Source organism: Oxyura jamaicensis, chromosome 1 (genome assembly GCF_011077185.1).
Source record: "Oxyura jamaicensis isolate SHBP4307 breed ruddy duck chromosome 1, BPBGC_Ojam_1.0, whole genome shotgun sequence".
Lineage (NCBI taxonomy): Eukaryota > Metazoa > Chordata > Aves > Anseriformes > Anatidae > Oxyura > Oxyura jamaicensis.
In genome coordinates, this window is record NC_048893.1 from 114,685,218 (window position 1) to 114,699,577 (window position 14,360).

The 14,360-nt window shown below is 44.6% G+C and overlaps 1 protein-coding gene across 2 annotated transcripts in view; it reads left to right on the top strand.

The window, feature by feature from the left end:
• The first annotated feature begins 12,993 nt into the window (after positions 1 to 12,993).
• The window catches only part of NDP (norrin cystine knot growth factor NDP), a 38,564-nt gene continuing 37,197 nt past the window's right edge, over positions 12,994 to 14,360 (top strand). The window contains exon 1 of one of the 2 annotated variants that reach the window (XM_035315973.1): positions 12,994 to 13,324. The gene's annotated coding sequence lies outside the window, so the exon portion shown is untranslated. The remainder of the gene's footprint in view (positions 13,325 to 14,360) is intronic. The other variant, XM_035315974.1, reaches the window with a different exon arrangement.

A 14,360-nucleotide genomic window follows, 5' to 3' on the forward strand; every position in this document is an offset into this window, starting at 1 on the left:
GTCCATGGCCTGGATGGGTCAAGAGTTAGGTGAGACATATCCATACCTAATTTCTCTTTTAACATTCCCTACTTACAGAAGCCATCCTCCAAGGCTCTTCTTTTAACATCATCCCTGATTTGGTTTATGGTGTTTTTCTCTGTGGCCAAGTTTTACAGTGCCCTGCACCAACATTTGTCTGTTTCTTCTTTGCTCTTTGGACCATCAGCTCAAAAGCAGGAGACCAAGAAGAGCTGCAGCTCAGAGCTGTGGTTTGACAGAACCAGGGCTGAAGAAGAAAAAAAATTGCTTATGTCCTACTTTCCTGGAAGATGTTACAGTCTGGGGACATCTGGGAAAGTGGTGATATTACAAAAGGCAGGGAGTGACTAAGGGACATGTGGGAAGGAAGGATATGCTTAGCCAGATGGTTTGTGCTTCTCTGGGCCACAATTTCTCCCCAGCTGAAGAGGTATCCCAGTATTAACTAAAAGTGTATTCCATTAAGGTGACAGAATTTTGGTTTTGGTTTCCATCATCTCCCCTATATCTCAATGGCTATTTAAAGTTACAAAAAAAGTAACTACTAAGGACTCAAACCATCTGACCCTACAAAGGAAGGTGTAAGAAATGATAAAAAAAGTCCATGACATCAGAACCACTTTTAGGACAACAACAATGGTTGCTTTTTAAATTATTTTTTTATTTTTTATTTTTTGGTTGGGTTTTGCATATTAAATGGAAACAGAAAAGGTATTTTTAACATTGATCTTATATGCAATTAGCTAAAGAGACAATAATCCTAGATTAAAATAAAATGTCCTTAATTCCTCCTTGTTAGTCTTCAAGTAATGAAGAAGCAAAACCAAGTTTTTCAGTCTCATAAATCAAGAAGCTTTTCCCATCATACTAAGACTTCATGCCAGAATTAATTTTACAGATAGATATACATGTATGCTCTGCCTGAAGCACCCTCAATTGCTAGAAAACACAGAGAAGCTTTGAAGGATTAAAACAGGGCACGGGACCTGCAAATGGAGCTTGGCTAGTAAGGGTTTTTTTCAGTTCATTGGCAGTACTGAAAGAACCACAACACACTTTGTTTCAGGTTGTTCCCAAATGAGAATATTTGAAGTGTTTTGAATGAACAGAAGAGTGAAAAAAAAATCATTTGTAGCCGAATAAAATGGCTTATTGTGTCTGAAAACAAGTGTTTTGAATATTTAAATGAATGTTGGAACCTTGCTTTCATTCAAAAAATAATGTCATTTTATTTTAAAAATATGAACATTTAAATGCTGTTTTTTGTTGTTGTTGTTGTTGTTTGTTTGATTGATTGTGCTTTTTTCTCTCTCTTCTCACTTTGTCCGGGATTTTATTTATTTATTTTTTTTCCTGGCCAGTCCAACCAGGCAATATAGAAAATAAGTTAGCACTTATATTTGTCAATATGCATGTTCTGGAAAAAGGACTATAGCCATAAATGCCATTTTTTTTGTCGGGCCAGAAAGCATGATGTGCTACCCACTTCTAATTTGTGTGATAAATGAGATTCACCAATGACATGCAACTTTTATGAAATTACAAAGAACTCTTGGTCTTGCAGCAAACTTCATTTTTCATTCTTTCAGGGTAATCTTGTACTAAATTAAGAAAGAAGATGTTGGGCTCTGCTATCTCCTTGGGGGATTCCAGGCACAGAAAGGCTTTTCTCTGAAGTGTCAACTTCATCTCCCATGCACCTATGTGAATTGTGGGACCTACTACAGCTTCACAACACCAAAAAGCCTGTAAAGCCCAAGTGAACAAGTTATTGAATGCTGTAATCAGCTAGTGTTTTTAATGGTTGGAAAACTTCCATCTCGGAATGAGCTCTTATCTGAAATATGTCATTCAACAGACTTTCACTATCCAATCCTGAAGTTATGCAGAAAGATATTGAAAATGCATAAAATGTTATTTTACATAATAATGTTTGAAGTGCAGCATATATTCTAAGGTATTTGCTCTGCAAAGACATATGCGAAAATGTAAGTCAAGCTTAGTAACATTCCTTTTTTATTATTATTTTAATTTGCAGTGTATATGATTGTTGAAGAGATAGTGCTTTCCTATCTATGACAGTTTGGCATTTGAGAGCCAGTACAGGAACTGAAGACTCAGATAATGGGGAATGAAAGTATCTGTCAGCCCCACATTTCTTTCTGGCATATTAATGCAGTTCACAGGGTGAGATCCTCAATTGCCACCTCGCTGAAGATTGGGCCCTGTGTGTTTCCTCTGCATGGCATACTGTGAAGTCCAATAGTTGTAATGCAACAACAAAGCAAACCCACTAAGCCTGGAGCAACGACGATGTTTCGTAACTCAGAATATGAGCACTGTGGTGGTGCCAGGGCTGTCAAAAGAGCTGTGCAGGATCCCCTCCCTTTCCCCCAGAGTTTGAGGTTGCACCTCAATCAATGGAGATAAGGTCTTTGTGAATGTCAGCATTTGTGCCAATTAGAATAACTGAGATGCTTGTCTGTCTTTTCTTTTTATCTCTATTATCCATGGATACGTGTGTTCAGGCTAAGAGTATTCCTTTGACTAGGAGGCCCATAGTGCTTTTTGTTTCTCCGTATTGTCCCGCAGGACCAGCTCCCTGGACACAGTGGAGGAGGATTTTCAGAGGGTTGCTCAGAGTCTTTTCTTGGCTTGGCTTGTGTACAGCCCCAGGAAACAAACACAGAGGAGGGCATGGAAAAGCAGCAGACATTGAAAGTACTATCACATGCTCCTTTTCCATTCTCAGAAACCCTGGTAGCATGCACTGCCTGTTCTCTGCAAGGAAGCGGTCATGGGGGGAGGGCAGGGGAAGGTCTTTGAGCACACTCAGGAAATAATTTCTCTCTTCTTTCTTCTCCATGTAGGAATGGGAACACTCTAAGGAGATCTGAAGTAATGTCTAGTTCCAGAGGGATGTGTTGTTGGTAAAATATGCTGCCTTGTACAACTCAAGATACATAGCAGGCACATTTATTAAATCACGACCATTGATGGACAGGACATTTCTGCCCTGGTTAAGATAATCTCTTAGGTTTTGCAGATATACTGCTTGGTCCAGGGGGGCTTGTGGAAAGGCCTGAGTATTCTGGTATGAGTGGTGTTACGGAGGTGGGGAAGGTATACACCTGCCTTGGGTGGACTGGTGTTGGAGGGCAGTGTGGCAATATGGTTGGCACATTAGTGGTAGAACTAGTGGCTGTGACCAGGCCAGCAGGCGAGCAGAGGGTACAGAAAACAGTTGCAGTGTGGCATTTTCTACTAGGGTATGCTTTTGCAGCTTTACAGTAAAATACCATGGTATAAAATTGCTCAAGGTACAGCTTTGGCATGTTGTTTTCACCCTGGCTGAGGGAGACCATGCCTGACAGCATGTTGTGCAAGGATTGTTTTTTTGATTTCATGGGTACCATTGTGCAGAATGAAGCCCTGTGCCTGTAAGCAGGACCCGTGGCACCGTAATGTGTATGCTGGATATCTCTGGGGACTATGGCCTCTCACCTCGCAGTGTGTCTGAAGTCTTGAAGTGCTTTAGCAAAATGCTTCTTCCATAAAAATAAGGGGAAGAAGTGTATGGGTGAGGGAAGCATGAAGGATAGAATGAAACCAGCCGAGGTGCGGTGTGCAAGTAAGAAATCACCGGACATTTCAGCCTGTACAGCACAGCACCCAGCCATGCTACTATAACATGCACTTTTTATTAGCAGCAACAAAATAAACAGAATTCACAGTCACTTTGCTATTTGGAAAATATATATATATATATATATAAAAGAAGACCCAGGCAGAGAGGCACAACATGTGAAGCACAGGGAAAGTAAGTGGGATTTTGGTTTTCCAAAGACAGGCAAGCATGATTTTGGCAACTGCTATGCCACCTCCTCCTCCTAACCCCTGAAACAAGTGGGACTCAGCAGAGGCAACCCCAGCCACTATGGAAAGCAGCCAGTGCTGGGGTGGGGGAAGTTAATAGCCCTCCTGTCACCCCGCTCCCAACTGGTTTCCATCTGTATGCAGAAAGCTCTGAACATCAGCAGCAACCACCCCCACTCCTGGCCCCAACCCTTCTCAACTGAGTGGATTCTCTCTTTTTCTAGTGCTAACCCATCTGCGGACTTCCCCACAGCCAGAAGTGATTTTCTGTTGTCTTTGTTGCTGTTGTTTTGCTCGTTTGGGTTTTGTTTTTGTTTTATGGTACAGTATGTCTGCTCCACGCCTGCTTGGCCCCCCAGAGTACCGGACAGCAGACGGACAGACAGCTGGGTCCTCTCCTTCCCACCCTGCGTGACCAAAGCCCACTCCGACAGCACCCGTCGTGCTGCCAGCAAGTGTCATGCGTGGAAGCACACGGCATGGCACCATGCATGGTTCCTTTTGCTCCTTCCACCGGTGACATGAGCTCAGAGCAGTGGTTTGGTGGAAGCTGGTGGCTCTGATGCGTTTGGATCTCAGTCAAGGAGAGGGTGGGACTGCAGGGTCTTAAACACTGGGGGAAGCCCGGAAAGCCATCAGGGCTATTCCAGGCTCTGAAGTAAGCCCGAGTGTATCTGGATCACCCCTGGCAGCCTGCTGGCTCCCATGCGTGTTGGACCAGCTCCCCATTTCAGTGCTTGAAACCCCTCAGAGCTCCCCAGCATAGCCGCCCTGTGCCAGCAAGCTCGTGAATTTCCGCATTTAATATTGTTCTGCTGAGCATTTATGGCGGAACCCTTTTTCTAGCCTAAACAAATTATTCCTTCAGCTTTTCCTCATAAATCATGTGCGTCAGTCCCTCGCGGTTCCTCTCGCCCCTCCTCGGTGCGCGCTCCCCTGCGAGGCCTGGTGCCAAGCCCCGGGTGCAGCGCGGCTGCTTCGGCCCCGTCGATGCTGAGCAGAGCGGAGCGATTGTTTACAGGGCCGGCTGATATGTCCCAGAATGACATTTGCCTTTTTTACAACAGTATCACATTGTTGATTCATACTCGCTCCCTGGTTTGCTCCAAGCCCCGGATCGCTTTGCACAGCAGCGCTGTCTGTCTTGCCAGCTTGTCCGCCTGACGTGCATCAGTGTTCTCCTTCCCAAACGCTGTGCTCAACGTGCCACTCACTGAGTCTCATCCTCTTGTTTTCAGATCAGTTTTTTATTTAATCAATTTTGTTTGAACTCCAGCACATGGTAAGCATGGCATCACGGGAAGAAAGGCTGCTGCAAATAAGCCAAAATCTGCTGTTTAATTCCGGGAGCTGAATTCGTCCACCAGCAGGAGAATCAGGACACTGATTCAGAAGGGAACGATGCCTGTCCTGGCCAGAAGGACTGCTGTCTCTTGCCATACTGGTGAGATGTGTCACAGGGAGCTAGCTCCTCCAAAATATAAAAACCACACGGTGCAGCCTCCTCCTCTTCACCTCTCCTAAAATGTCTTCTGGAGGAATTCTCCCAAGCCCCCTTGAGATTCACTGCTGAGTTTTCAGAATTTGGGAATGACGTAATTTCCTTGATCTCTGCCTGGTCCCCCAGACACCTAATCCAGTGCTACTTGCACCTACCCACCTGACTTAAAGTCCTGTGCGATACCTTTTACAGCCGCCTTCTTTAAAGATAAACATATGTTATAATAATAGTAAAATAGCACATTACTCTTGCAGGCCTTCACACTCGTTAACACTCATCTGGATCTATGCAACCTCGTTTTTATGTCTATAATTTTATTTCCATAAATTTTAAATCCATACCTAGGCTTTGGGGTTTACTCACAGGTAACTAATGCCTTTCTTTATGAATCTTACTGTTGGTGCACTTAACTGTAGAGCATAGTACAAAGCACAAGAGAAAATCTCTTTTCTGGGGACCATATGTTAAAGGAATAAAGTCCTGACTTAATGTCTTCGCCTTGCTGAGTAGCATAGTCAACACAGTGCTATTACATTATGGAATAAATACCCACAAGTTCCAGAGCATTGTTTAAGCCAGTTGCTATAGTAATTTGAAAATTTATTCTATCAGTGACATGAAAAAAGGGATGAAACAGCATGTTGTTACTTACTTCTTCTCAAATTTGCTGTGTTAGCAACACTCAAACCAGAATCATCTACTTTTCAAAGGGAAGTGCAGCATGGGCACCGCTGGGCCAAGTTGCTCTGCATATGCTTCCACCCTGGGCATTATTTTTTCATACTGATAGAGAAGAGCAGGCTGCTTGCTGCTCACTCAGATGATGCTTTAAGCTTCACAGCTCGAAGCTAGATCACGCTGCCTATTTTTGGAGCCACATAACTTTATAATTTCATTTGAAGGATAAGTGCTTTAATGGGTAGTCACAGAAGGGCAAGGGGTCATGTATCGAGCTTTCCTGAGCAGTGAACGCCAAGGCTCTTAGGCACAGTGCAGGAAGGAATATATCATCTATAATGGATGGACTACCCCTGAGCAGACTTTTTGCAGTGTGGAAAGATGGTGTGAGTACATCAGGGACAAGCAGAGATGAAGGTCAGGAGCCTGGGCAAGCCTGAGGGGGCTAGATAAATTGTAGGATGTGACAAGGGATCAGGCATTAACTCTTATCCATGCTACTTCTTAATAGCCGCAGTGACTGCGTGAGGCTCATGCTCCTTATCGGGACCCAACCAACTGACCAGTGAGAATGTTCCTTTGTTTCTTGTGCACTTCTTTCCATACTCTCAATAAACTACAGTACAATCTTCTGAGACTGCACCAGTCCCCTCCTGCTTGTATAAAGTTGCTACAAAACATGCATGATTTGAGAAGATTTTTTTTTTTTTTTTTTTTTTCATTTTCTCTGAAGTAAGTAACATTTTCTGCCCCTCTGTTTTCCATCGTTTCCTTTACATTTTCATCACTGCACCAGTTAGAGGTATCCTGCTAGGTAGTTTCTTATTATTTGACAGTTAATCTTTCTTAACATAAAGCACTAGTTTAACGCCTGTCCTTTTGCAAAGGTAAGGCTCTGGAAGGGAAAGGAGAGGGTTTTTCAGGCCACAGTACACACATTGTGGTGGTCTGTAAGGCAGCAGACGGGTGGTCTGTGAACGGACTAAAGAAATAAGCAGATCAAAGCACGCCCATACACATCCCAGAAACAAACAAACTAGCAGGGGAAAACAGACTTAAAAATGAACATCTAAATTTCAGCACCACTTGCATTTGGTTGCGGAGGAAAAACAAACTGGCAGCACTACACAGGCTGGCTCTTGAATTTTTTTCAACACGATGCATTGCTTTTGGCATAAGTAATGTTGAACAGTGTTGACCATACTGTTGTGTAAGAATTATGGAGACTGCGATGCCGCCATATGAGCTTTGGTAGGTGCCTTTGTTTAAATGCCTGGGAATAGTGCAGTTTCTCTCATGTCTTTCATTTGGCGCCACTCTGCAAGTTATTAAATTGGTGCCTGCCTGCTATGAAGTTACTGCATAAAGACTTGAGCTGCCAAAGGCTGATAAAAGCGAGCTTCATCAACTCCTGCATGCCTGGATTTATCAGCTGTGTGAGCTTTGCTCTTTCCCTGGGTGCACTTTGTGTCCCTGCAACTCCCCGCAGAAGCAACCCTGGAAGGGTTAAACCTCCTCCCTGTCCACCCTGGATTCACACTCAGGGCCCAGCCTTTCCCCAGGGAGCAGCCTTTACCCATCTCAGCATCCAGGAACCAGGGGGCTGGCGCCCTGCCCACGGCTCCTCTCTCACAAACTGGGATCCTTTCTTTTCCGAGCTGGTCGGCTGTAGAGCAGCGAGTGTGCCCGCCTGGGACTGCTCAGAAAAGGTTTCTCACGGCTCTGTGACTCGCTGCTTGTACAGTGACAGATTGCAAGATCCACTTGCCCCCTCCCCCCCCCCCCCCCCTTTTTTTTTTCCCCTTGCAGTCCTAGCAGGTACAAATCTACTTATGGCTCATTAAACAAACTTTTTCATGAGAAAGAGTTTCATCCCCTCCTCCGTGCTGCTCTTGACATGCAGCATCCAAAAATTAAGATGGTCTGGTTGACAAAGTGGAAAGCAAAGAGAGCAAACTCTCTGCTCCTGTTCTGAGCCTGCTCATCTGCTGTGACTGCTACCGTTGTCTCCCAGGGCTGCCCCATATCTGAATTTCACACAAGGCAGATAATGAGAAATTCAAACTTTCTTATTTGCACCTGTAACTCATTTTGAAAATGCCCAGCTGCAGGTGCTACTGAAAAGTTCAGGACCAGTTTTCTTAATAATTTACCCTGAAGTACCGTTTCTTGGGCTGCTGTCAAAATCGCTAGCTTGGTAATGGGGCCGACAAATGCTTTTGCACACTTGTTAAGCCGCATATTTGCAGGGCTCCACACTTAGCTCTCATCTGGATCATGACACGCGGAATTTATAAATATTCAGAAGGTGACAGTCTTGTTATTTTTGCATGAGTAAATTGTCTGGGCAGTAGTGAACTGTAGCTGCTGCTCCAGCCTGGAAACTGAGGCACTTTGTGTCCCCTCGCCTGCCTTTTCCACAGGAAACAATGGCAGACAATTTCATTCAGCATTGCCCACAAAGACCTGCCCTGAGCACTGTCAAACACCTCCTGTGCAAAAAGCATTGGGGGAGCTTTCTCAGAGCTCCATGCTGTGATGTGCAAATCTGTCTGCTTGCCTGCACGGTGCAGCTGTCCTGTAGCTTTCAGAGGTTGCAGAAGAGTTGGGTCTTAGTCCTTCTCAGAAACGTCCAGGAAAAGCAACCTATCCACAGCTACTTTTAAGAACTTCCCATGCTTTTTACAATAACCTGCACTTTCTGGGTGGAACCCTCTGTTGGCGTAAACCAAAAGAGTGTCAAGGACCCAGTTAACCAAAACTAGTTGCATGTGTGGAAGGACTAACAATGCTGAGGGTTGTTATGAGCTTGCTTTTGCCCAGCAGAAGTTGGACAGACTTTCTTCTACTTTAATCTAACGGATGCAGCTGTCTCCTTCAGGCTTATAGCTTGTCTTTTCTGTCAGGAGAAATCTGTTAGGTTCAGAATTACAGTATACATTACAGTATGCATTATACAATAATACAATAAAACTTGTTCAGTATTTTCTTTTGACAAGACCAAAGAGGAAGATCCCTCATGTGGATCCATCAGACCACCATCTTCCCCTTGCATGGGCTGGCAAGAAAACTGCTTTGCACATCCTCACTTCCCCAAGTGTGAGAACTGGACTCTTCCCTTAGGGCCAACAAGAGTTTTTGCAGATGCGGAAGCCCTGGAAATGGCACAGCTGCAAGTTTTGGGTGGAGCAAGAGGCCCATTAAAAATCAACACCATTGGATTCAATAAAAACCATGGGCTGAACTCCAGAGCAGCACCATTCTGCAGATGCCACTGGCAGCAGCCATGAGAATTAGTGGAAATCTTGGTTCAATTTGTGAGGCAGTGGCTTGGAAATTTAGCAAAAATGACGTGCAAAAGCAATGGTAAGTTGTGTTATTATGGTTGAGAACAGTCAGCTCAAAGAAAGTATGAATTAAAGCTCTAAGAGAATAGTTCACCTAAATCCCACAGAAAAAAAAATGCTGGGCGCCCTTAGTTCACTAGGGCACCCAAGGAAGTCTTGCAGGAGTTTATAATGCAGGTATTACGATACCTATTATTTTTCTAAATGTGACCTTTTATGTTTGAATTACTTCTTTACGATGCAAGGATGGTTTCTGAAGTACTTTTGTAGGGAACTGTAACTCTATATATGGTATTTGTGAGTTTTGGGAGGGAATGTGAACAGGCAGATGTAAGCATCCTCTACAGAAAAGGCTCTTGAAAAGTGGAGGGTGACCCTGTAAAGCTAAGATGCTCTCTAATAACTAGGAGCAGTTGGCAGGACCGAGCATTGGACAGGGCCAGAGGCAGGTATGCGTATGCAAACATGAAAACAGATATAATAACAGATAATATTTACTTTACTTAATCTTTGGTAGAGGCACATTCCTGAAAGTAACTAGAGCAGCACCTCTCACGTGCATTTCAGGAAAGCTGCTACTGCAGCCAAGACCATCCCTAAGGGCAGCAAGCATGCCCTCAGCTATGCAGGGTTACCATCTTCCTGGCACAAGCTCGGGGCTGGTGCTGGTGCACTTAGAGAGCAGCATAGAGTAATAGAGCATAGAAACATCAAAATGGGGTCAGGCATGGTGGGGCAAGAAGCTGCTCTTCATGTGCTGCTGCCAATCTCACTGAATGCAGTGAGAAATGGAAGATTTCCTGTGAGTCCAGGACACGAGGTGCACCTTAACTCTTTTCCTCATGGCCCAGCGCAGTGCACTTGTGACACGTTCCTCCCATAGCATGCAGAACACCACAGCATGCACACCGTGACAAGTCATGGCGTGAAGGGCTCAAGACACATGCAAGGTTTGTGAGATACCAGTGAAATAGAAGGAAGATGAAAATACACCTTAAAAAGAGTGTCTTTTTTAAGTCCATAACTTTATTTATTTATTTATTACAGAAGAGTTGTTTAACCACATAGTTTCCATAAGTTCAGTAGTGCGGGGGACGCAGTGTGTCACATTTCATGGTGGGCATGCGAAGGCTCCCCGGATGGCAGCAGGGCTGCTCGGGGAGCAGTTGTGGCGGTGGCTTTGGAGGTGGGCTCACAGGTTTTTTCTGTTTGTTGCTTTCTGTCAGGGGTAGACTCAGGTTGTTTCACTTCTCAATGTGAGTTTTTTGAGGTTGGGAGTTATTTAAAAGTTAGGGAATCAGATGCTGGGCAAGGTTTCTTTCAAAACATACGGTCTTTGAATGCTGGTTGTGGTTGCTCGCTGATTTTCCATGTGGATGTCATTAGAGCTTAGTATGTGAAAACTGAAGGGTAGAGTCAGTTGATTGTTTTGTTTTGTTTTGTTTTGTTTTTGCATTAAGGTAAGCTGCTGGTTGCTCACTCAACGTATGGGAAGATTAGTTTCCCTGATAAGCAAAGCCCAGTTTCATGTTAATGAACCAAGTGTCATGAGCACTCTCCTCCAAGTGACCAGAAGGATCTGAGAGCCCGCTACAAGGCCCAGTAACCAGTAAGGTTTTGGGTGGTTGCCAGCTCGGCAGAGATAACAAGGGCTGATCCGCAGGCATGTTTGTACATGGGAGACTCAGCGTGTCACTGCTGGGATGATACTGCCCATGAAGCTGCTAGGGGTGTGAGAATATTTCAAAGACAGCTTGATGGCATTGCTGATTACTGGATTTGTGATGGGAACTGGAAACAGAGTACAGGCTTCCACTCCAGATGGTGAACATGTGATTTCCCAATGTTGGTTGAAGCATAGGCATGGTGACGTAGTTATATGAAGAGAAAAATCTCCTGTGAAGTTGGTTATGAAGCAGTTGGTGTAGTTCAGGGTAAGTTAGGTCGCTATGTCCTGAATTTATTAAAAAAGAAATGACAGTGGTCAGGAATGAAATGAGTGACTTTGGTGGTATATTCGGGTTGGGAATCCACAGTTTATATTGTAGGTTTTTAAGACAGGCTGCAATGCTCTTGCTGGGGGTGTTGCTGTGCATGCAGTGCCTGACTGTAGTAGCATGAATGGTGCCAATTTGGGGTATTTTATGTTACACAGCCTATGGAAAAATCCCTTGGCTTTCTGTGTGAGGAAGGGCTGAGAATAATTTCTCTGCCTTGTGATAGTTCTCCAGGCAAGTTGGAAGCAGCAGATCGGCCAAAGTTTGGGGTTGGTTTTTATTTGGTTGGCTCTGGAGAGCGAAGGCACTGAATTGTTGTGTCAGTGCAGGCTTTATGAGCCACAGGGCTCCCCAAACTCCACAACGGGGCTGACCAGCCTCTTGCAGGAACCAGGCTCTGGGCTGTGGGTGCTACACATGCAAAGAGCAGCATCCTCAGTGTCTGCCCGGCCTCCTGTATTTCCCCCCTCTTTTTGCTCCAGCTGTCCTGTGGAGGAAGAAGCAGTTGCTGCAGGGCTGAGGAGCTGCACAGACAGTGAGCCGGGCGAACGTGCTGAGATTTTCAGGCACAATCTCCTGACTCAGGAAGCTGTTTGTCCTCCTTCAGTATTCCAGGCAGCAAGTCTGAAAAGAAGGCCTTATCCTGTAATACAGGCCAGTCGTGTTCACAAAGGTCTCTTTGTTAGGCTCGTGTCTGCTGCATCGTTCCTCTCTGACAAAACTCCTCTGCCAAAGCCCCAGCATGCTTGGCTCTGAAAGTGCCAGGCTGGCAGCAGAGGGGGCGAATTCCTGCCCGCTCCTCCTGCCCCTCAGCGTCCCTGGGTCCTCCAGTCCCACCACTTCTCTGTTTCTCTGCTGCGATGGGTGGGATGAATGCAGCCGAGATGTTGCACTGCATGCTCCTTGCAGCTCACATTTTTCACCAGCCTCAGCTATCCACACAATGTGTTACTGGGCAGGCAAAAGACTTGCCCTCAAGACAGGTTTGGGTATGTTTGTCTGGTGTTGGATCTAGCATCTGGCCTCTTAGGTGCAGCAAATGGGCTTTCAAAAGCAGGGTTAGCTGCTCAGCCTGTGGGGAGCCAAAGCACTAAGCTCTTCTTGATACAGGAGGATTTTTAGCACATGCTGGATCCATTGGGAGGCTCCTGCTTCCTCACTGAGGCCTTAGGGGCAGCTTGGAGAACAGCAACATACACTTGAAAAAATAGACCATACAGAGTGTGAAGCAAAAGGACAGCAGTTAGAGAAGGAAGCACCAGGGGCTACCTGGACTTGCCATGTGGAGGGCTTCTTGGCATGTGTATGAATCGCATTGCCAGGCCCCAGGGAGTGTTTGGCAGCTTTTCGGCCCAGTTCTGGCCCTTGGGGCAGGAGACGCAGTTGGGACAGATGACTGCGATCCCAGGGCAGCCACAGGCTGTGCTTTGAACTCCTGTTGCTGGCAGCTTTACCTGAATTACCATACAATAATGTATGCTCTTTTTTTAATCTTTTTTTTTTTTTTTTCGCCCTTTTTTTTTTTTTTTTTTTTTTCTCCTTGTTGACTTGCCCTGTCTGGGTGTATTCACTACTGCACTTTTCAGCACCTAAGAGGAAAATCAGGAGAGCTTTCCATCCAGCATTTCTGTTCAACTTGACTGGCGTTTCATGAGGAGGCTTAATGGGGAGGTAACAGCAGTAGGGAACAGACCCTCTCCCTTTCCTCCTCTTTGGCTCTGCATCTCGGCTCCGAGAGGTCCCTCTAAGGCGTCCATCTGCTCCTGGCAAGCACCACTCCAACACCTGTGAGCCAGATGTAAACAGCTGCATGGTAGGTGTCATTTGTGATCCAGCCTTAATGCAAACCATGCTTAGGAATGATTACAAATGGCTCCATAAAAAAGACAAAATGCATAGCACGGGTAAGTAGCACCTCTTTTTTTATTTCATCTTTCCTTTTATCTTATTTGCTTTCATATCTACGGTATGGAGCACACTTTTGTGCTGCAGGATGAATAGCAGTTGAATTTCATTAATCTGGTCTCAGCGTAATAAATCGTTTAAGTGAATGCTGAAGATGTGTGCCCAGTCTAAATATTTGTTTAACTGCTTTCCTGAATAGGGATACCTTAGTGCTGTTAGCTATCTTCACTAATGCTAATGGCTAGCCTAGTAGGCTGGCTAGTTCTCTCTTTGACATTTAACTTTGTACATATGACATCACCTAATCTGATAGCAGTTTCTGATAAAAAATTCCTTTAAATACTGAAATCTCTAGGTACCACAGATTTTGCAAGGGCATGGTGTCACAGGAAAGTACCTCCTGAAGACCCCTCTGTTTATGGGTAAGTTGTCTTTGCCTTTGAGGCATCATTGTAAGAGGCTACAGTTGCCTTTGTACACCCCTCCAGAGCTGGCTTTTCACTACTCGCTTCCCATTACATTTTCCATTTTTGGAATACTTTGGATTGACATCAGAAGACTTTTTTTAATGTTTATTTTTATTTTAAACTTGCAACTTCTTGCCTTGTCCAAAGGCTGCTGTTAGCAACTGTATGGAATGCACTGAGCATTTTCCAATAGTCTGTATGGCTTTGCTGACAACTTCAACAAATATATTGAATTTTAATTTGTATCCTGATATTTTATAATCTTGCATTTTATAATCTCACATTCCAGGCAGTTACAGTTTGATTCTCCTGTCATTGTGAGCTATTTGTGTTTTCAGCAGGCTGCTGAACAGTTTATGCTGTGTCAGATCATGCTGGTTTCTCTGTAGTAGTCTCATTATAAGCCCCCAAGGAAACATATTTTGAAAAACAGGTTTGGCTCAAACTAGATGTTAAATCCAGGTTATAAAGAACCTTCATTTTCTTTCATGCCATTCTTCTTCTTACTTCCTTTTCCTTCCTCTTTCTTTCTTTCTTTCTTTCTTTCTTTCTTTCTTTCTTTCTTTCT